The sequence below is a fragment of the Mastigoproctus giganteus genome, chromosome 2 (genome assembly GCF_048544385.1).
Source record: "Mastigoproctus giganteus isolate SK-2022 chromosome 2, ASM4854438v1, whole genome shotgun sequence".
Taxonomy (NCBI): domain Eukaryota; kingdom Metazoa; phylum Arthropoda; class Arachnida; order Uropygi; family Thelyphonidae; genus Mastigoproctus; species Mastigoproctus giganteus.
Window position 1 is genome coordinate 27,399,768 of NC_143576.1, and position 22,192 is coordinate 27,421,959.

Consider the following 22,192-nt stretch of genomic DNA (forward strand, 5'->3'; position numbering starts at 1 on the left):
AGGAGTCCTCTAGGCGCCTCAGATCACAACTTGATGATGGTCTCTTTTGCTATGAAGTCTACTAAGAAAGGAGTCTACATCTGGTATGCTCATCTTCGATGACAGTCAGATTTCTAGACAAGATCACATACCTCTATTAGAGGTTACCATGACTTCTAATCTCTTTTAGCTTAAGCACATCACAAATATTGTTTCTTCCGCATCCAAAAAAAAACCGGCTTGTCTTTTTTGCTCTCGTCATTACATCCGAACAACTACTCACTCTGTACAAATCTTAAATCCGCTGGAACAATATTCTAGAGGATTTATTCCAGCATGGAATATTGTTCCCATACCTGGGGTGGTTCCCAGAAACCTTTCTCCAGCATGACTCCATTCAGAAGAGAGCAATCAGATAAATTAATGACCTATCTCTTTTAAAGTCTCTCCACTCTCTTTTCATATACGTTCAGTTTTTTCTGCATGCCTTTCTATAGGTACTGCCATGGGCACTCTTTTCTGAATAGGCATCTGTAATTCCCACACTCTCTTTCAAACTAGGCTGTACATTTGCCACAAGCGGTCAGTATCAATTCGCTATTAGACTTCAAACTCACAGCACATATTTTTCATCTTCTTCATTTATTCTAGACAAGATCACATCCTCTACTACTTCTGTTCTCTGGAACTATCTTCAGATACATTTCCCGAAATTTTCAATCTATAGAAATTCAAATCTCACGTCAACAAGTGTCTTCTGTTATTAAGTACTGTAGCTTCTAATACCTTTCTTGTTTGGTGTTTTCATAAAAAAAATCATGTGTACATTTCCCTTCCCCAAAAAGTTTACATATATCCATTTCTGCCTTGAATCCACCAGAAAAGTAATTTATTTCTATAATTTTGAACATAATTCACCAGGTTCAATTTCCTATTATCCCTCAGATTTTATATTTGCTCCCCCCAGAATAGTCAGAATAGATTTTATATTTGCTCCCCCAGAATAGTTAGAATAGACATTCCTCATTCATTTTATTCATTTCCTTTAGGATCTCATGCTCCTCAGTTATATTCCTCGAGGTGTCTAGCTGAATTAACTTCAACTTCTCTGACTAGTTTCTCTAAGTTGCTATTTGTTCCTCAGATGGAAAAATACAAACCCAGTTGTAACTTAAGAACATGCTAAGTCAATGCTGTTAAATATAAAGTGAAAAACACTTAGTTTTCATTTTCAGCCCATATTTGTAACAGTTGAAATCATTTTGAATCAGCGTTTTCGATTTTTTCATTCCAGGTCTATAGTTACCCACTTCACCCTTTGAACCAACCTTGTGAATAAGGAATACATGTATACATTGCTCTAGAAAGTACTGCTCCTCAATCTGAAGATGCCTTCATAATTATTGCCAAAGAGTTTAGTTGCCTCTTCTGCAACTTCTCTTATAGATTCCGTCAGTCCCAGGTGCTGTGTTCACTTTTATCTTCGGAAATTTCTCTATTCCCATTATACTATTCCCGTGTACTATAGTAATAGCACTATACTAAACCCAGATACTATAGCAATATATGTATTACGTGAAATTAGGAAACACTATAATACAGTATTACTTATATAACTACAGAACCTCGCAAAAGAAAATATTCAAAAATTGTACTTATCCTCCGGTTGGGTTTTTTAACTTCCTACCACATCAATATTCCGATGTTCACATTGGCAACGGTGGACTGCACTTTTTTGTTGTTGTCCTTCCTAAGTATTTAGATAAACTATAAGAATAAACGATTAAGGCGCTAAAAATTATTCCTTTACTAAAGATTATAACACTGTTAAGCAAAAATACTCCAAATTATGACAAAAAAGCGAAGTTACGAACAAATTGCAGCGTATGGAGACTAGGCCCCTTCCCTGTGATCTGATTGAGATGTTTAACGTTTTGAATGGATTGAGTAAGCTGAATAAGTTCAAATTGAGGAAAGACAGATGTAGGATAGACGTGCGGAAATTTGCCTTTAGCCAGCGGGTGGTTGGTTGGTGGAACAGACTTCCATCCCTTGTGGTGGAGGTTGATAGCCTAAATAAGTTTAAGGCTCAGCTGGACAGGTATTTTGAACGAACAGAGGGGTGAAGTGGAAGTGGGGTTTTTTTTTTTTTGGCTGATGCTGCATAAGCTTGCTTTCTTGCATCAAATGCCTCTACTAATGCTAATGCTAATGCTAATGTGAATAGCATTTTTATCTTGCTGAGACTATACACATGAGGGAGCATAAATTTAAGTTGAGGAAGGATGGTTGCAGGTTAGATGTGCGGAAGTTTGTCTTCAGCCAGCATGTGGTTGATTGTTGGTATAGGCTTCCATCTGTTGTTGCGGAAGTGGATGGTTTGAATAAATTCAAGGAAGAAGTAGACAAATTCTTGGAGGGTAAGGATGGGTGAAGTGTACAGTTTTGTTTTTTTTTTTTTTGGTTGATGCTTGCTTTCTTATATCTTTTGTCACTACTACTAATAACAAATGAGCCATCACAGAATAGTCTCCTACGTTTAGGTTGTTTGCGCTTGGTTTCGTCAGCAACCATTGGGAAGTTATTTTGTTTGTTAAATGCCCTCGAGCATGTTCTTTTGAACCAGTCGTATAGTCACTGTAAAATAGGGAACTTTTCTGACATGAATATTCCATTCAAGCAGAGGTTTAAGTACAAATTCTAGTCTTCCCGCGATATTTTTAAAGCTTTCTGTCTTGTGTTCCCCTCTCAGTCATATCATACTAATCGTCCTCTCCCTCGCGGAGCAGACCTGCTGATATGGTAGTTTACACTGCTTTCAAGCAACAGGTCTTAATCTATGAGAATGAAACATTTCTTTCTTGCTGCAGTTTCTCTATCCTCCCCAATTTTTTTACAAAAGTGTATGTGAAGAAGCCCCAGAAAAACTTCCCTTATAATGGTTTCAAGATCAGTCAATGCAAGGCTGAAATTCAAGAATTGATTCTTGCATTTCTGCTTTATTAACTCAGTAATTTAGAGTCTTGTGTACAGGTTTGAAAGCAAAGAGTATTTAGATGATGGTCAGCTTTTAATAAATATTTTGCCATGCGGTCCGTTGTAATGAAAACTATCCTACATAAATAAAGACTTTCTAAACAGCCTAGCTAAATGATTTACAGTGTTCTCCCGAGAATGGTGTTTGAGTTGTAAAAGGTCCTTGAGGTTGTCACAGACATTCTCTCAGATATGCCAGACAAGCTGTACTTGCTACCTGGGAGTCTAAAACGCTGATGGAACTGATATTCGGGTGACACTCAAGTCAAGTGGACCCAATTTCGGCGAAGTCCGGACGGTCTGTGACAACCAAATCCTCTGCTTGCACCTTCACGATGGTGGGACTGTTAGTAATCCTGGGTATAACCTCCATGCACAAGCACATGGTGGGTGACCACCCAGGTGTGAACCAACGTAAGCAGGGGTCGAGGTGTGGCGCCCACACCACATGGAGGAATGCCGCCCCTCTATGTTACCAGGCAGTACTAGGTGGTAGATGACTCTCATCAACCGGTGAAATACCACCACTTTGCTTATTGGAGGCTTGAAGTGGTGGAACCCATGTTTAGTCTCTAGAGCTAAGTTCCGGTCAACCCTTCCCTATCTCTTCCATCATGCAGTATGATTGATGACTTTTGAGGTTATGATGAACGTTGTGGCGAGATCCAATATTCCTTACATTTCGAGGGTACAGCTCTAAAACGGTTTTCGCAGGCCGGCCGCTAGTTAGTACACCGGACCGAACCTATTGGTAACTCTCTAGGAGGCTTCTGGATCAGCTAGTGTATAATCTTGCTACCTCTACTCTGCCAGATAGTGACTGGAGGGAGTCCGAGTAGTGTGTATGCGGGGAGCATTGTCGAGGCCACGTTATGTCAAGGATCTGGGTATATTCTTCCCACATGTACGCCATATCCAAAAATTTCATTACCTCATACAGCATGTCCCACCCACTTTTTCTTACTATTGAATACACCATGAATTGTCAAACTAATAGAACAAGCTTATCTGCGAAAAGATCTAAACCTCCCAAGGATTTCCTAATTCATTTCACAAATATACGTGGTCTCAATTCTAATCTCAACGATGTCCATTTCCACTTGCAGTCTGCCAAACCCCATGTACTTTTTCTGACAGAATCTCAGTTATCAGTTGATTCAACTACTGTTCATCTCAGATGCCCAAATTATTCGCTGTATGATTCCTTTCGCCTCAAAGGTGGTACTTGTGCATATGTCCGTTCTGATATTCCCTGTCAGAGACTTGGCAATTTGGAATCTCCTCTCTTTGATCTTCTCTGGCTTAAAATCTCTCTACCTCATTGTGTCAAATTCATCTGTTGTCTCTACCGTTCTCCCAACTCCACTAATCACTTGGAGCACTTTGACTTCCTCTCGTTGCAACTTGACTTTCTCCAGTCCAACTTTCCTAACAGTGAGGTAATTTTCCTTGGTGATTTTAATGTTCACAACTCCAGCTGGCTTCCGTTTTCTAGTCACACCGACCCAGCAGGTCGAGATGCTGAGGCTTTTGCAATTACTAATGACCTAGCACAGATTGTTCATTTACCTACAAGAATACCGGACAATCCTAATCATACAGCCAATACGCTTGATCTTTTTCTCACAAACAACCCTTCTAAGTACACGGTCGAAGTGAGAGGTCCTTTAGGCACTTCAGATCACAACTTGGTGATTGTCTCTTCTCCAATGGAACCTTTATCTCATGGCTATTCCCAACCTCGTGTTGTTTGGCATTACAAGAATGCAAAATGGGATGACCTGCGAGACTTCTTTTCTTCTTTTCCTTGGTCGGATTACTGTTTCAAAACTCCTGATGTCAACATTTGCTCAGATCGTGTCAGTGAAATTATTCTTGCAGGAATGGAATCCTTTATCCCACACTCCACTTTAAAATCTCGTCCTTTACCTAAAACCTTGGTTTTCCAATAAATGTGCTAAGGCTGTTCAAGAGAAGAATGTTGCATATCGTAATTGGCTTGTTTCTAATTCTTCAGTTTCATTTTCTGCCTACACCAAAGCTCGCAACAATTGTAAAGCAGTTATTAATCAGTCCAAACTAGAGTTTGAACAGGCTAAGAGTAGAAAACTTGCTTCTTGCCCTAATGGTAGCCGAGCATTCTGGTTTCTTGCCAAAGCTATTGGCCGCAACTTTTGCCCATCTCTGCTTCCACCTCTGACCAAACCAGATGGTTCTGTTGTCACTTCAGCCAAGGATAAAGCTGACCTGCTAGCATCCCATTTTTCTTCCAGCTCATGTATTAATGAACTTGGTAAAACACCTCCCACCATTCCCAACACGGTCCATTCAATGCCTCCTGTGGTCTTCCGTCAAAAGGATATCAGAAGGATTTTGATGAATCTTGATGCTAAGAAAGCTCCAGGTCCTGATGGTATTTCTCCACTTGTTCTCAAAATCTGTGCTCCTGAACTTACTCCTATTCTTTGCCGCCTTTTTTCATTTTCTTATTCCAAAGGTGTTTTTCCTTCTGCTTGGAAATTTGCTCATATCCAGCCAGTTCCTAAAAAGGGTGACAAATCCCTCCCATCCAATTATCGTCCCATTGCAATTACTTCTACTCTTTCTAAAGTAATGGAGAAATCAATTAACCGCCAACTCTTAAACTACCTAGAAACCTTCCGTCTGATCAACGATCGCCAGTATGGATTCCGTCGGTGTCGATCCACTGGTGATATTCTGGCTTATGTTACCCATTTATGGACTACTTCAATGGAAAGGTTCGGTGAAACACAAGCAGTTGCTCTTGACATCTCAAAGGCTTTCGATCGTGTTTGGCATAAAGGTCTTCTAAACAAGCTTCCATCTTATGGTTTGCCAACTGTGTTTAGTAATTGGTTATCCAGTTTTCTCTCTGATCGCTCACTGAGGGTGATGGTAGATGGCTCTCTGTCTTCTAACTTCTCCACTAATGCCGGTGTCCCCCAAGGTTCAGTTCTTTCCCCCACTCTTTTCCTCTTGTATATCAATGACCTTCTTCCATTGACTGGAAATCCTATCCATAGTTTTGCCGATGATAGCACATTGCATTCAACTTTCCATTTTGAGAAACCTTGCCCTGCTCAATCAGCTTCAACTTCTCGAAAATCTGCTACCAATTCCTTAAATGCCGATCTTCAGGTAATTCTCCAGTGGGGCAAAGACAACTTAGTTGATTTCAACCCTTCTAAAACTCAGTCTTGTCTTATATCTCGCAAAAAGGATTCTTCTGCTCCTATGCTTATCTTTAGTGACACTCCAATTTCTAGGCAAAAGGATATATCTCTTTTGGGGATTACCCTGACTTCTAATCTCTCTTGGCACAAGCACATTACAAATATTGCTTCCTCTGCATCTAAAAAACTTGGTTTTCTCTTTCGCTCTCGGCGTTACTTTTCTTCCAAACAGCTGCTCACTCTGTATAAATCGCAAATCCGCCCTGCCATGGAATATTGTTCCCACATTTGGGGTGGTGCCCCCAAAACCTCTCTCAGGCTTCTTGATTCCATTCAGAAGAGGGCAGTTAGGTTAATTAATGATTCATCTCTAACAGAGTCTCTCCACTCGCTTTCTCATAGACGTACTGTTTCTGCTGCATGCCTCTTCTACAGATATTTCCATGGGCACTGTTCTTCTGAATTGGCTTCTATAATTCCCGCTCTCTCTTTCAAAACAGTCCGAACACGTGCCGCCACCAGCCAACATCCATTTACTGTCCAACTTCAAACCCACAGAACCAACTTTTCATCTTCCTCATTTATTCATTCAACTGCCGTTTTCTGGAACAACCTTCCTTCATACGTATTTCCTGAAAATTACAATCTACAGAAGTTCAAGTCCAATGTCAACAAATATCTTCTTTCGTCTTCTCAACCTCCAACCCAAGCACGGTACTAAGTACTATAGGTTCTAATACCTCTCGTGTTTGGGGTTCACATAAAAAAAAAAAAAAAAAAAAACTTTCACTCGCACGATTACATCCCAAATAATATTTTAATCTCGTTAAATATTTCATGAGCTTTTAGTGTAATGAGAATATGACAGCAGCAACGGATGTGATCAATCTGCAACAGTCGCCCGAGTTTTTAGATTTTTTCATTTTTGACTGGCTGCACTTTTTCATAACACGTAACCTAAATAAAGGAGATAAAAGAACATTTTCAGCCTCACAATCACACAGCCACCCTTCTTGTTGACACGTCTTGTCAATTAATTATGCTTGGGGAGATATGAAGCCATCTCATTTTTCTTAAACTCGTGGTGCACAAATAAACAATATCAAAAGTATATATAAGAATATATTTTCATTCATCCATTTAAGTGATAAATATTTCTTTCTTGATATTGTCTTGCAGGACTATAAGCACAATAATTTCATTATTTCCCAAAACTTCGTTTCTGAAGTAGCTGTACCCGATATATCATCCTATCCTGTTCTAAGAGATTAATTTGTTTTGGAAGATCAACAAGTACCCGTAAACAACACCTCTTTGATGGAACTTGTTTGGTCATACTTGTTTATGACTTTTTTTAAACTTATATAGAAGATCTTTAATATTTATTAGAATGACATGAATTATTTCATTATCAAATTTTGATTTATAGAAGCAATGATAAGCTTAACATTATCAAATTGAAAATTTTTGATCTTTTTAATAAAATATATGGAAAGCATTAAACTTGTGCAGTATCAGATTAGTGAACACGACTTTAATACTTCCTGAATACGCAAATAAATATGGGGTAAATCGAGCTTTTTGAGCTATAAAACTTTACTGTACAAGGGTTGACGAAAGCCTCGGTTTTCTTTTTGACAAAATGTAAACTAAGTTTTCTGAAGATTTCTTGATCATCAGCTTAATTGTAGATTCTACTCTGGTGTATTCTAAGTATAATTCACTGGTTGGTAAATTATAAATTTAAAGGATCTGGGAAAAATACATCTCAGATTCCACCTTCGAAATATTCAGTGAAACCCAAAGATTCTGCCGATGACAAGTTGCAAATTGCTGTTCCATGGGATTCATCCTTGTAGATTGGAGTACGGCATTTTTTGCAGCTAAATCTGCTTCTCGGCTTTGTTAAGAATATCCACTTAGGATTGACAGTGAAGAATAACTACTGATTCATTTTACTGGCGCTGCTGGATGCTTGTACGCTGCTAACTCGAGAATACTGGTTTCTTAGTAGAGTTGCTTGTAATCATCACTTACTCATGAGCACAGCCGAGTGTAGTCGTAGTGCGTATTTTAACAGTAGGTCTGTAATTCAGTTTTAGGAGGGGTTCCATATCAATCCCTCTAATCTAGCTCGTCCATTTCCCCATAAGGAAGGGACTGTTCCTCATGGAGAAGTTGCTTCCAGACTCTTCAGGTAGCTGAGAACGTAGCAAAATTCTACACGTTCGGAATGGACAATCAGTATCGCTGTTCTTATAAATGAGATTTCCCTTCAAATTTACAAACAAGGGTACTGTTCGGCCGTCATTGCTGGTTCTCAGTGTTCTTAGAGTTGTGAATAGAATGTTAGCGGTCAAGACGCCTTACAAAAACTTTTTTTGCTGTCACCAGAGCATCACAATTCCTGTGTATATGTTTCTTTATATTATCCTACATGTAATTGAGCTTGAGATTCACGTTTATATTTATTTCCGAAGTTATACAATTTTTTTAAAATATTTCCTATTTTCTGATCTCTCTCTCTCTCTCTCTCTCTCTCTCTCTCTCTCTCTCTCTCTCTCTCTCTCTCTCTTCATATAAGGTCGGGTGTTGTTGCGAAGGCCTGGCGTTGTCGCCTTTAGGGGGTAACATGATAATGTTTTGTTTTCATATCAAACAATTAAGATTCATTATTAAGGGTTTTGAAATGCTGTATTATTATTGTTGCTCTTATATTATTTCTCCCTGATTGGGGGTTCCACCTCGTGACGGGTATTGCTACTAAGTACACAGGGTGGTTGTTGTTATGTCTAGTGTTACTGTTCGTCTAGGATTTCTCTGACTATCCTACAGGCATTCAGGATTGCGTCTTTCTGGAATTCCTTATAGGTGTTCGCTGGGAGACCTGTTGCTGCTAGGCTCTTATGTAGAGTCTTTAGCACCATACCTGTGGTTGACACGATGATTGGGATGGTCGTTACTTGTTGCATATGCCACATCTCTTTCATCTCCTGTGTTAGGTTCGTGTACTTCCTGATTTTTTTTCCCATGGGTTCTCTGCAGGTTGCCAGTGTTGGGTACCGCTATGTCAATCAGATAAGTAGCCTTTTCCTTCTTGTCCACAAGGGTTATGTCCGGTCTGTTGTGCGGGATTGTCTTATCCGTTATTATGGCGCGGTCCCAGTACAGCTTGTGGGTTGGGGTCTCTAGTACTGCCTGGGGTTCGTACTTGTAGTACGGTACACTTTCTTCGATCAACTGGTATTTCCTTCTGATGTATTATCCTGGCTACCTAGTCGTGTCTATGAGTGTACTCAGTCTGAGTGATCACCTGACATCCCGCAGTGATGTGTTGGATCGTTTCTGAGGCCAGGTAGCATCGTCGACATGTGTTATCGAACACTCCGGGCTCCTTTACGATGTATTTTCTATAGTTCCTGGTGTTGATTACCTGGTCTTGGATGGCGAGCATGAATCCTTCAGTTTCGGGGAAGAGCGTCCCGCTCATGAACCATGCATTGGAAGCAATTTTATCTATGTGATCTTGATTTATTATTATTATTATTGCAAATTAATTGTTCTCTTATCATTCGTGTAAAGTCGTGCATGTTAATCATTTTCTTTTTTCTTTCTTTCTTTCTTTCTTTGTTTCTTTCTTTCTGTGGTAATGTCTTTTGTTATTATTATTATTATTATTATTATTATTATTATTATTATTATTTAATTTTATAAAAATATTACGTTTCCAGTCAGTTAAATTGTTGCCTCGTTGTCATTGACACTAAAATTATTATTTATTATATGAACCACCTTTTACTTTCTTTATCCATTGTTTCCATAGTTTCTCCAACTTCAAATTTTTAAATTTTATTATTTATTCTTCTCTCATATTGTGGAGTTTTACTTCGTAACTTATTATATTAGGCCACCCGAATATTTAAATTCATATGCCGTGCTGTGTGTCTTATGTCTGTTAATTGCGTGTGTTCTATGGTCGATTTGTCTGTTTGCTGGACGAAAAACCCCAGTTTCTGCCGGGGAAACCTTGCTATCTACGCCTGAGACTGACTAACTCAGCCACGAAGTGAAAAAAGCCCATTAAAGTTACTCGCGTTATCGACAGGATTCGAACCCTGGGTCTTTTCCACCCGGTGTTGGGAGGACGGTGATGTTACCACTGTTCTACCCACGCAGACTGTGCTTCGCAACTGGGTTGTCATCAATGCAACACCAGGATACCTGCCCACCCACCGGTGAAGAGTCAATAAGCTTTGAAACAGTGGGTGGTGGTATCCGCCGAGAATAAGTAACAGTAGTCTTCTCTATTAGAGAAGGATTACTTCGGTAGCCGAGTGGTCAGGAGCGGGAGTGCAGTAGCACACGCTCTTTGAGTATACCGAGGTTCAAGCCCCTGACTGCTAAATACGGTCGATCTGCTAACCCGCACTGGACCAGCGTGGCAGATTTCTCTCAGCATGAATTGTTGAGGCTTCCATTATGAAGTGGGTTGATAATGGCTGCAGTTTGCCTTTTTTTTTACTTTTCGAGGTAGTGCAATACCATGGCAACTCGTTGTGAAGGCATTCACAATATGAAATATACTTATATGATGCCAATTTTGTAACTACTTAGTAGTTGGCTACGTATAAACATGATGCTATCGCACAAACCTATACGTTATTTATTCTTTTAACAGTTTCAAAATCCTATTTTATGAAAAAATATTACTAATATATGCAGTTCTTAACGGAGCAATATGGCCTTAGTTGCTAATGCTCCTAAAAACCAAACAACAAACAGCAGTTCTTATAATTTCATTTAAATTATCTTGCTGTAGAACTTATATTTCTATATAATTGGTTATTCGTTTTCTCTCACCAATCAACTGTTTCGGAACGTTTTAATATTTCCACATACTCCCAATATTTCTTCTGATATATTAAATTTTTTTAAAAAGTTTGCAAGTTTATTATGCCCTTATACATTTCTCAGTGCTGTTTTCTACAAACTGGTCAATGTGCTACGCGCCTATTGGAGGATTAAAATTACATCGGGATTGAAATGGGAGCACTTGGGTGAGAATTCTGGGCGATAAAAGACCTGATAAACAAAAGTTGATTTATTTTTTATGCACTTGCGGCCAGCGCTGCTGTGATACTATCGCTGTTCTTCCGCACCGTGTGTTATCGTCCTTGAAGTGCTGGCGCTGCGCGCCGCTCGTTTGGAGGGTTGTGAGTTGGAGACTAGAGGAATTATTGAAAAAGGAATTTTCAATCAAGACTGTAGTTAGTTGATCTCAGGCGGAGGAGCAGGGTTTCCCGATGAGTTATTACCAGTTTTTCAGCCCGCACAACGTAGGAATCGGCTCGCGAACGCATACCTATATAGGCATAATGTACTTCAAAACGTAGGGCACTGCATTATAATCATGCGATAAACTATTTAAACAAAGGTCCAAGTAGTCGGGCGCCAAAAGTTCTCAAAAACGAAAGTCACACCATGCTGAAAAGGCATGGGTTCTCAGCAGAGTGAAGGAAAAAAAGTTCCTTTTTAATCTCTGTATTAATAGATTACTGGTAGTTTTCCAAGAGAAAAAAAAAGGTATTATTTTATCAAAATGGAACATCCCATCAAATGGAGGAGGAAATTACTATGGGTTTTTTTCCGGACCGTGGTCGAGTTACTCAGTTTCGGGTGAGGGTTGGTTGGTTGCATGATTCTCCTCCACTCGGAAACTTTGGTTTTTAATTCAAAAATTACGATTCGGTCAGACAGGAAATTTTCAGTGCAGTGTAAACTGCACTGAAAGGCTAGGAAGGCATATGGATTCCTGTCTATGATATATAGGATCTTCAGAAGTAGGGAAAATAGCAACTAGCCACTTAGGGGGAAGGGGACAGAACAGAGATATATAAAGCCCTGAGGAGAATCAGCAGGATGAACGAGGGAGGTATATGACAGAAAATGGAACTAGGGGACACAGATGAAAAATTTTGGGTCTCGTAAAGTTTACTTTCGGGCAGCAAAATAAATTGCTTACCACAGTGGTCGAGAAAGAGAGTTTGGTAAAGTTCAAAGCAGAATAACTGCTATTTTGCAATGGGGAAGGTATGAGTGGTTTTTTTTCTATTTCAAATTTTTTTTGGCAGCTGCTGAAAAAAAAAAAGCCCTCTTCCTTGCATTATTTTACTCTTATAAATGCTAATACAATACTAACAAACAGTAAAATCGATCATAGAATACACACAACTAAACAGATGCACTACATTGAACTACACTACGCTAACTTTAGTATATTTAACATGACTTTAGTTGCTTTGGCAAAAGTTTTAAAAAAATATATATTTTTTAATTTATTTCATTACTCGTATTAAATAAACTCTGTAATGCAGAATAATCATGGTTTGAATTTCCCTTTCTATTTTATCGTTTTGTGTAAAACTTCTCGAATCCATCAATCCCGAAGATTCCGACTGGAGACACTGAAATACATCTCTTAATGCAAAGTGGACTATAACCTCTTTTTATGTAGTTTACCCGAATGAATTCCAGTTTGTGTGAAAGAAACAATCTTGATATATTTACAGTAAGTGTATCAGATATGGCTATCATTTCTCTGCTTCTGGCAAATTATTTTCACATTACTTCTCATAAGATGCCCTTCCTGTACATAGCGGTGTATTTTCTTCAGCTCTAAACAAACGTCTTTAAAGAATGACCGTGGATCCTCAGCGGAGCGAAGGAAAAAAGTTTCTTTTTAATCTCTGGATTAATAGATTGCTGGTAGTTTTCCAAGAGAAAAAAGCTATTATGTCGGTTTATCAAAGTGGAACATCTCCAACTAAACCCCTGATTTCACTCGAAACGATCATGGCATCGATAATGTTCCGCTTGCTGACCAGCCTGCCTACTTCGCATCGATTGCAAGTAATAAGGAGAAGTTTTTGTTAGAAATACACAGTAATGATGGTTCTTCTAGGTAACATACAGTTCGGTTTCAGTTATATGATTAAATGGCCTTAGCTCTAAATCGCTTATATGGAGAGTTGCGTACAAGTTACCTGTTTGTCTAGGAAGTGGAGGTAAGTGTCGTGTGTTATCTTCAAGAACCTGTGTTCATAGCCGATGGTCGTATGATTTAACTCTTGTCAAGCTAAGTGTAATTGTAGTAGGATGACCGCTTCTGCTAGGCGAAGAGACGATGTGGTTTTAATCAAGTAATGCAACTTTGAACGATTGCTTTTGCTTTTTACACATAGAATCTACCCTTTATGTGGCGCTAACAATATATCTTTAGTGTATGACGCTCGAAGGTTGACAACGTAGGACGTGCTCTTTCCAATAATAGCAACGTTTAAAAGACTCATTTCACTTGAAGTTGTTATTATTCCATGTATAGAATTGCGGTAAATACAGGATTTTATCGATTTAGTCCTTTCAGTGAAATAACGGATTCATAGTTACTGACATTTTTGATTCTAACTTTTTTGTTAAATAAAACGTCTCGGGTTCAATTCTTTTCTTTTCAATATATATATACAGTATATATAGGCTTGGAAACAGATATTTTGTATGGTCAGTGAACGGTTTATTAGGAATAACCGCTCAAGTATTCCACTTGCCTTTAGAACATTGGAATTCATCTTGGTTTGGTTGTATTGTTTAGAGCAGGGGTGGCCAATTTAATTTGTGATGCGATCTACTTTTTTTCTTCAAAACGTGCCGCGATCTACCATCTCAAGAATTTCATCGCACATAGTTAAAAAAGTTAATTAACACATATTGAAAAATGTTGTTTATAAATTTTTAAATTAAATGCAATTCAGAATTCTTATTTTAAAATTCATACGTATTTTAATTTATGTGAAGTTTGAGTCTTCATGTTATCTGCCAAGCTTTCAAAATCGGGAATGTACTGTGATAAGGCCAACCGTAAAGAATTTTCTGTATGCAAGTCCGTAGGAGATTCTTCGTCTTTGTTTGTTTTAAATACATGTGGAACCAAAACAGGAATTAAAACGTTCACTGAATTTTTAAATTCCTGTTTAAAAATTCGGTGAACTGTAGTGCATTTGGGTACTTTTCTCGGCAAACATTTTTCCACGATCTTGCTTTTAGGAAGATGTAATAAAAATATAATTTTCAAGTAATATTTTCTCCATGTAAAAAACTCAGCGATTTTTTCTGCAATTTGTTTCGTATCTAAGTCGACATTAAATGGATAAGAAATATATTGAACAATGTCTTCAATTGTTTCAAAATCATCCACAGCTTTCTCAATTTCAGAAACATATTTCTCACTATTAAATTCAAAAACAGAATATTTTTGCAAATGATCTTGCATATTTGAAAAAACGATCCAATTTTTTTTCTTTGAGATCCTTAGCCATTGCCAAAAATTGATATTTATACGCAGAAATACTACCAATCATGTCACCCACATTTTTATTTATTTCTTATAACTCCAAATTGAGATCACTTAATTTACTGGTAAAATCTGACAAAAAAGCCAGATCACACAACCACTCCGTATCTTGTAGTTGCTAATAATCATCTTCCCAACAATTTTTAAAATTTCATTCAGCAAAATTAGAAATCTCTGTAGAAACTTACTCCGACTCAGCCACCTCATATCTGTGTGTAATATCAGATCTGGTTCATTTTCATCGAGTTGCATTTTGAAAAGTCTCCTTTGAAGAGATTGTCCTCTGACGGAATTCACGATTTTGAAAGCTATGTCCATATAATCTTTAATCTTTTGTTGGCTAACACATGTTGGTGGATGATTCAGTGGTGACTCGAAAAATCCGAGAATTCGTCATCCTTTTGGCACAATGCGATGAATCCGTTAAGATGCTCTGTCATTGCTTTGACTCCATCTGTTGTCATTGATACGAGCTTAAATAGTGGTAATTTAATTTTTTCAATAAAATGTTTGAATGAGTTAAAGATATAAAGACCTCTAGTTCTTTCTTTTAACGAAACCATACCCAGCAGTTCTTTTCTAGTGGCAGAATCATCGAAAACCATACGAACAAAAACGAGCAATGAGTCTCTAGATTCATCCTAGATTCATCCTGACGTCTCTAGATTCATCCAGTTGTAAAGAAAAGGACACACAATTAGCAATATGAGCTCGCAATTGTTTCCTCACATTTTTACCACTTTTTTCGATGCGTCGTATCACAGTTTTTCGAGATAATTGCAGATCTTGAAGAGCACTTTTAATTTCATTTTTGTTCTTAAAATTTTCAAAAAGAGATTCTGTTATTTCTAAAAATGCGTCTTTGATGAATTGACCATCAGAAAATGGTTTGCATTTTTTTGTAAGAAGATGACTCACTTTAAATGATGCTACAATTACTGCTTTCGATTGTAAATTAGGTGTCATGAAGCAATTTTGTTGCGCGAATAATCTGGATTTAAGTTCTTTTAATTTATTTTTTCTAAGGTCACTATTAGGCGGAAAATACGATTGGTATTTACCATGGGGTGCGTTGACGTGCCTTTCTAAATTTCCTTTTTTGGGTATAGACGTAAAGAGTGAAACGTATCATGAAAATGATACGTTTTACTTTTATATCGTTTCTGTAAATTGGTGTATGCTAGGTTCGATTTGCACCTGTTTTGCGGTTTGAAAAACCCTCGCCCGAAACCGACTAACTTAGCCATGGCGTGCGAAAAAGCCTACAAAAATTCTGTTCTCCAGGCACTGTTCTCCTCGTGTCAGAAATAAAACTCCTTTTCCGCACAAAGGTTGGGGGCCTCTAGGGTTCGTTCAACGGCATGGTAGTTTGTTCTGGGGTAACGTACGCGGACACTCGTATGCACTTTGCGAAATCGAGACCATATGCAGCCACACAAGAAGGCAACAGTCCATTTTAACTGTTTTTGTTTATTGTTGAACTAAAAGTTACAATGAATTGATAGCAACTTTTTTATTTTACTTTATATATCTTGTAGAGATAAATTAGAGGCCAATCGGAGGCGGGTGGGAGGAGTTGCCAGCCATTTGGCCTGAGTCTCAAGCTAGCTCAAAAGGGCCTCAAATAGTTTTGCTAACTAAATTCTTACTCAATAATTAGTGATTTGTACAGACAAAGACTAGAAAGGTATTTGCTAAATGAAGATACATTCAAAGTAGAAATCCATGTTTTGTCCTATTTTTTTTCGTGTATTTTCTTTCTTTTTTTTTCTTTTTTTTTTTTTTTTTTTTTTTATTATGGCTAGTGTGACACATGAAAATCTGCAAATAAAAACCATTTGCAGATTTTCATATGATTTTCAACCATACCGAGCAGCGTTTTCCCAATATCTGGATAGTTTGTGCAAATACCTGAGTCTCAAGCTAGCTCAAAAGGGCCTCAAATAGTTTTGCTAACTAAATTCTTACTCAATAATTAGTGATTTGTACAGACAAAGACTAGAAAGGTATTTGCTAAATGAAGATACATTCAAAGTAGAAATCCATGTTTTGTCCTATTTTTTTTCGTGTATTTTCTTTCTTTTTTTTCTTTTTTTTTTTTTTTTTTTTATTATGGCTAGAGTGACACATGAAAATCTGCAAATAAAAACCATTTGCAGATTTTCATATGATTTTCAACCATACCGAGCAGCGTTTTCCCAATATCTGGATAGTTTGTGCAAATACAAAGGGTACTAGGAAAGTTTTGCAATACAGCTTTGTTTATTTAATTTTTTCAAAGTAATTTCCTCTACGTTCAATACACCTCTCCATCCTCCGAAACCAATCTTTAAACCAGTTCTGCCAAGTTTCACTAGGGAGTAAAGCACACTCGTTGTCCCAAGCCCGTAGAAGGTCCTCATCACTGGAAAACCGCCTCCCTTTTAGCTTCATTTTCACATGCGGGAACAGTGCAAAGGCGCAGGGAGCAAGGTCTGGACTGTAGGGAGGGTGCTCGAGAAGTTTCAGTCCTGTCGTGGTCAAATATTCGGTGCAGGCTTTGGCGCGGTGAGCTGGAGCATTATCGTGATGGAGGTACCAGGTGTCCATTCTTGACTTTGGCCGCAGGTTCTTCATAGATCCAATGACTTTAGGCAGGCATTGTTCAGTATACCACTTAGCTGTGACTGTCTTCTGCGTGTCCAAAACGACACGTTCCACAATTCCACTCAATTTGAAAAATACAGCTATCATTTTCTTCTTTACAGATCGGGATTTTCTGACAATTACGGGTGTGTCGTCATCATCAAAGACCCAAACTTTGTTTTGAGCCTTGGTCGGCAGATCGTAATAGTACAGCCAAGTCTCGTCACCTGTCACGATGTTGTTCACATACCGAGATTGTCCCTTATCAAACTTTTTTAACATCTCCCAGCACCAAGTCACACGTCGTGTCATCTGCTCTTCAGTCAGTTGATGCGGCACCCAGAGAGAACAAAGTTTCTTCACGTGCAAATGATCTTGCAGAATCGAACGAATTGCTGGTGCATTTAGGCCCAAAGTATCCTCTATCTGTTGGTAGGTCACTCGCCTGTTTTCGTCAAGCATTTTCCTCACAGCAGTAACGTTTTCCTCCGTAACTGACGTTCGTGGCCTTCCCGGCCTCTCAGAATCCTCCAGAGTGAAATTTCCCCTTTGAAGTTCTCTATACCACCTGAATATCGTTGTACGATGTGGACAATCATCATCTAGTGCAAGAGTCATTTCTTCTAAGCACTGGCCTATGGTTAAACCACGCACGAAATTATACCGCAAAACTGTCCTTATCTCATTTCGTGACCACGATGCCATCGCAAGCACTTTACACTCTCACTACTAATGAATAACTGAGCCCATCGACTTGGCGCGGCGGCTACTATGCACGTATGAACATGTCTCAACATGCAGCAACAAGCAGCTTCCTGTGATTCATTGTTGCGTCATATTGCAAAACTTTCCTAGTACCCTTTGTATATCCCCAATTCACAAAGGGGGATCGAAGGGTGACAGGAGTAATTACAGACCAGTTAGTTTAACTTCTGTTCCGGGTAAAATAATGGAGTTGCTGGTTAAAGATGCATTGCAGGATCATCTAGACAAGACTGCAGCAATAATTCAGACACAGCATGGGTTTGTTAAGGGAAAGTCTTGTCTGACAAATTTGATAGGATATTATGATGTGGTTACAAAGGAACTGGATGCAAAAAATAATTTTGATATCATATATTTGGATTTCAGGAAAGCTTTTGACACTGTTGCGCATGGAAGACTATTGTACAAATTGGAGCAGAATGGTATTAAGGGTAAGTTGCTACAATGGATAAAAGGATGGTTAAGTGCTAGAAGACAGAGGGTGGTAATCAATGGGTGCTGCTCTTCTTGGACTAATGTTATTAGTGGTGTCCCACAGGGTTCGGTGTTAGGTCCACTGTTGTTTTGTATATTTATCAATGATATTGATGAAGGTATATCAGGCTTAATGTCGAAGTTTGCAGATGATACAAAGGTTGGCAGGGTTGTTAATGACAGTAATGGCAGTGTGCTACTGCAACAGGATCTAGATAATTTGGGCAGATGGGCTAAGAAGTGGCAACTGAAGTTTAATCTTGACAAATGCATATGGGTAGAAGTAACCCCAGAGAAACGTACCAACTGTGTGGTACTACACTTAAGGTGGTAGAAAATGAAAAAGACCTGGGAGTAATTGTGCAGTCAGATATGAAGTTCTCTGAGCAATGCAGACAGGCTGCCAGGGCAGGTCATGGGGTTTTGTCAATGATATACAGGAATTTTGCTAGCAGGGAAAAGGAGGTGATTATCCCTCTGTATAAGACAATGGTCAGGCCACGCCTTGAGTACTGCGTACAGGTGTGGAGGCCTCATTTTAGGAAGGATGTAGATTTACTTGAGCGTGTACAGAGAAGGGCAACAAGATTGGTGAGGGGAATGAAGGGATCCTCTTACCAAGAGAGGCTTAAGTTCTGCAAATTGCAGTGGCTGGAGACTAGGCACCTGCGCGGTGATCTGATTGAGGTATATAAGGCCTTGAATGGGTTGAGCACGCTGAATTCTGATGGGATCCTTCCACTTGTTCAGATTACCAACCTAAGGGGGCATAAATTCAAATTAAGAAAAGGCAGATGTAGAATAGATGTGCGGAAATTTGCCTTTAGCCAGCGGGTGGTTAATTGCTGGAACAAACTTCCATCTGTCGTTGTGGAAGTTGATAGGTTGAATAAATTTAAGGAGGAACTGGACAAGCATTTGGAGGGAATGGTGTGATTTTTTTTTTTTTTTTTTTTTGGCTGATGCTGCATAAGCTCATACATTTGCTTTCTTGCATCACATGCCACTACTACTACTACATGCCAGGTATTCTCTGTTCAGTAAAATCTGGGAAGGGGAGGGAATAGACCTGAAAAGTTGTACCTGTAATATTGCTGAAACTATCAATCCTAGAACAATGAGAGCTCAATAATATGGTGCATACTACTTATTGTGGGAAGTATCAATGTCCATATTGAAAATTATATTTTTATTACATCTTCCTAAAAGCAAGATCGTGGGAAAATGTTTGCCGAGAAAAGTACCCAAATGCACTACAGTTCACTGAATTTCTGCCTCACAGGTGCGAGGCAGAAAAAATCTCATCATGATGAAATACACCTCATTCTAGAAACCACTTAAACATAGTCCTGAGGAACGATATTTAAGTAGTTTCCACCGCCCAGGCACTGTTCACAGATATAAAGTGTCACAATGCCAAACAAACTCACACCATAACATCGACTTCACTGGTCTGAAATCAGGGACCAATGTGCAAATGTTAATTGCTTTGTGACTCCACAACTTTGGGTCATTTTCTCGACATTCATGTCCTGCAATCTATATGAGTAACTAGAACTAGAATTCATTGGCCGGATAAACCATTCCCAGTCCTTTTGTGGTATTCTATTTCATTAATCCTAGGAGAACTGCAGGTGTTTCTGTTACAAGTGGATAATATTGGTGAGCTGCGAGGTCTTCCCTTACTGTCGCTTAGACCGGTCTTGGTTGCTTCTGCTCATTCGTGAGGCTGCGGCATAAATTTTGCACAGACCTTCCTTTTCCCTAAATTTCCGTGCAGAATTTGACGAATGGTAACCTTATTTATTACTCATCAGCAGTCATTATGATTGTCAAACGACGACCTATTGCCACAATTTCCCGAACTTTTGCAACTCTGTCTTTATTTAGAGAGGTTAACGGACGCCCTCTTCTTGGGTCATCGCGAACATCCTGACTTTCGTCTTTGAACCGTTTATACCATTCAAACAAACTGGTACAACTTAATTTCATCACCATAAGCAGTTTTTAACATTTCATATGATTTTGTAGCAGATTTTCCAAGTTTAAAGCAAAATTTGATATTCATTCATTGTTCCATTTCAAAAATTGTGACACGAAAGTTAATGCCACTAACCAAAGTAGTTGTTACTTGCAACATGCCAGTCTACTTGGATAATTTTTGTACCACCATCTTTTGGAGGAAATTTGAAGTACAACATACCACTTCCGTTTATTTAACTCATCGAACATGACCGCAACAGCACCATTCCGATAACTTTATTGCCAAAACTCGTATATACTGTTTCTTGGTGGGGGGGGGGGGGTGGACCATAACAGTTCCTCTCAGAAACGAATCGAATCCTTACCTTTTCCACATGGTGTGAAAGATTTGCGATTGTAACCTCTGTACTAGCCACAAAGATGGATGTGTGTATCCGCTCACCCAGAGGTGGATTCGTGTCCAGTTAAGGTGTTGAATATTCTTATTCTAAGAAACTGAGCGCCCAGTTTCACCGATTACAAATTGAATTATAAATAAGCTAACAAGTTTTATACTTATATTTTTATAACTGGAAGATTCTGTGTTTGTGTGCAGGAAATGGAGGAATTGCGAAATACCTTTGTATGTTTTAATTTAACACTTTTATTATGCATTTTCTTAAGAAACTTCCTTAAATTTCAGCATAATGCTAATTGTTTTATTAAATTAAACGGTAATAAAGTTGATAAAAATTACGGTCAGCTTGATAACCCTGCATATAGATTGTTTGGGTTCGAAGAATGTCCAAAATATGCAATCCTAGAAGAACACCATTTTTAAAAAATAGTGCATTAGTTATTTTATTAAAAACTGTCTCTATTTTGAACTGCTTTGCTTCTCTCAATTTATTACATTCGTTTTTCTTTTCTTACAGACCTAAGAGTAGGAAACGGGAGTGGATGGGGGGGGGGGGGGGTCAGGCTACAACCAAGTTGTAACATTACCAGTAATTTGGATCTCTGTATACAAGAAACACAAAGTAACATAACTCGACAAACTTACAACGCTAGTTCTGAAAATACAATAAGCAGTGAATACTTCTGAGAAATCAAAGAAAAAAGTTGCAAAACAGTTTTGATTTGCATAATTTGCATTTAAATTACATGCATTCTGTGGTCGAAAGACAGCATACTGACACTACCTGGCTTTAGTTTCCCCAGCACTCACTCTAAAACAACAACATAAGCGAAGGGTACTTAAAGTTTCTTGACTATTTAATAAAAAAATCTTTATGTAGTATGCCATGTGTGATATTGAAGAATATGTAAATCTTTTCGTTTTATTATTAGTCCACATAGTTTGACTCTTTAGAAATATGGTGCTGATAATGTTTTAATGCAAATTTACTAAAGGTAAGAAGAGAACAAACAAATAAAATCATCTCACTTAAACCTAGCTCATCTTTAAACAGTGCCAGAACGAAAAAAAAACGACCATTCTTTACGAATTTCAGATTTGTTTTAGTTGATATGTAAAACTGTGTTGGTCCTCTGCTTCTTTTTCTCTCGTCCTCTAGTCTATGTGTAATACTTCACATATTTTTCTTTTTAATCGGCACTCTTCTTTATTATTACTATTATTCTGCCTTCCGTCTAGCAGGCACACGTGCAAAAGTAGCGCAGAGACGTGTAGCAGATGGCACGTGACAAACACTTGATTCATCCCGTAGGGATGATCTGCTAGTCGCTT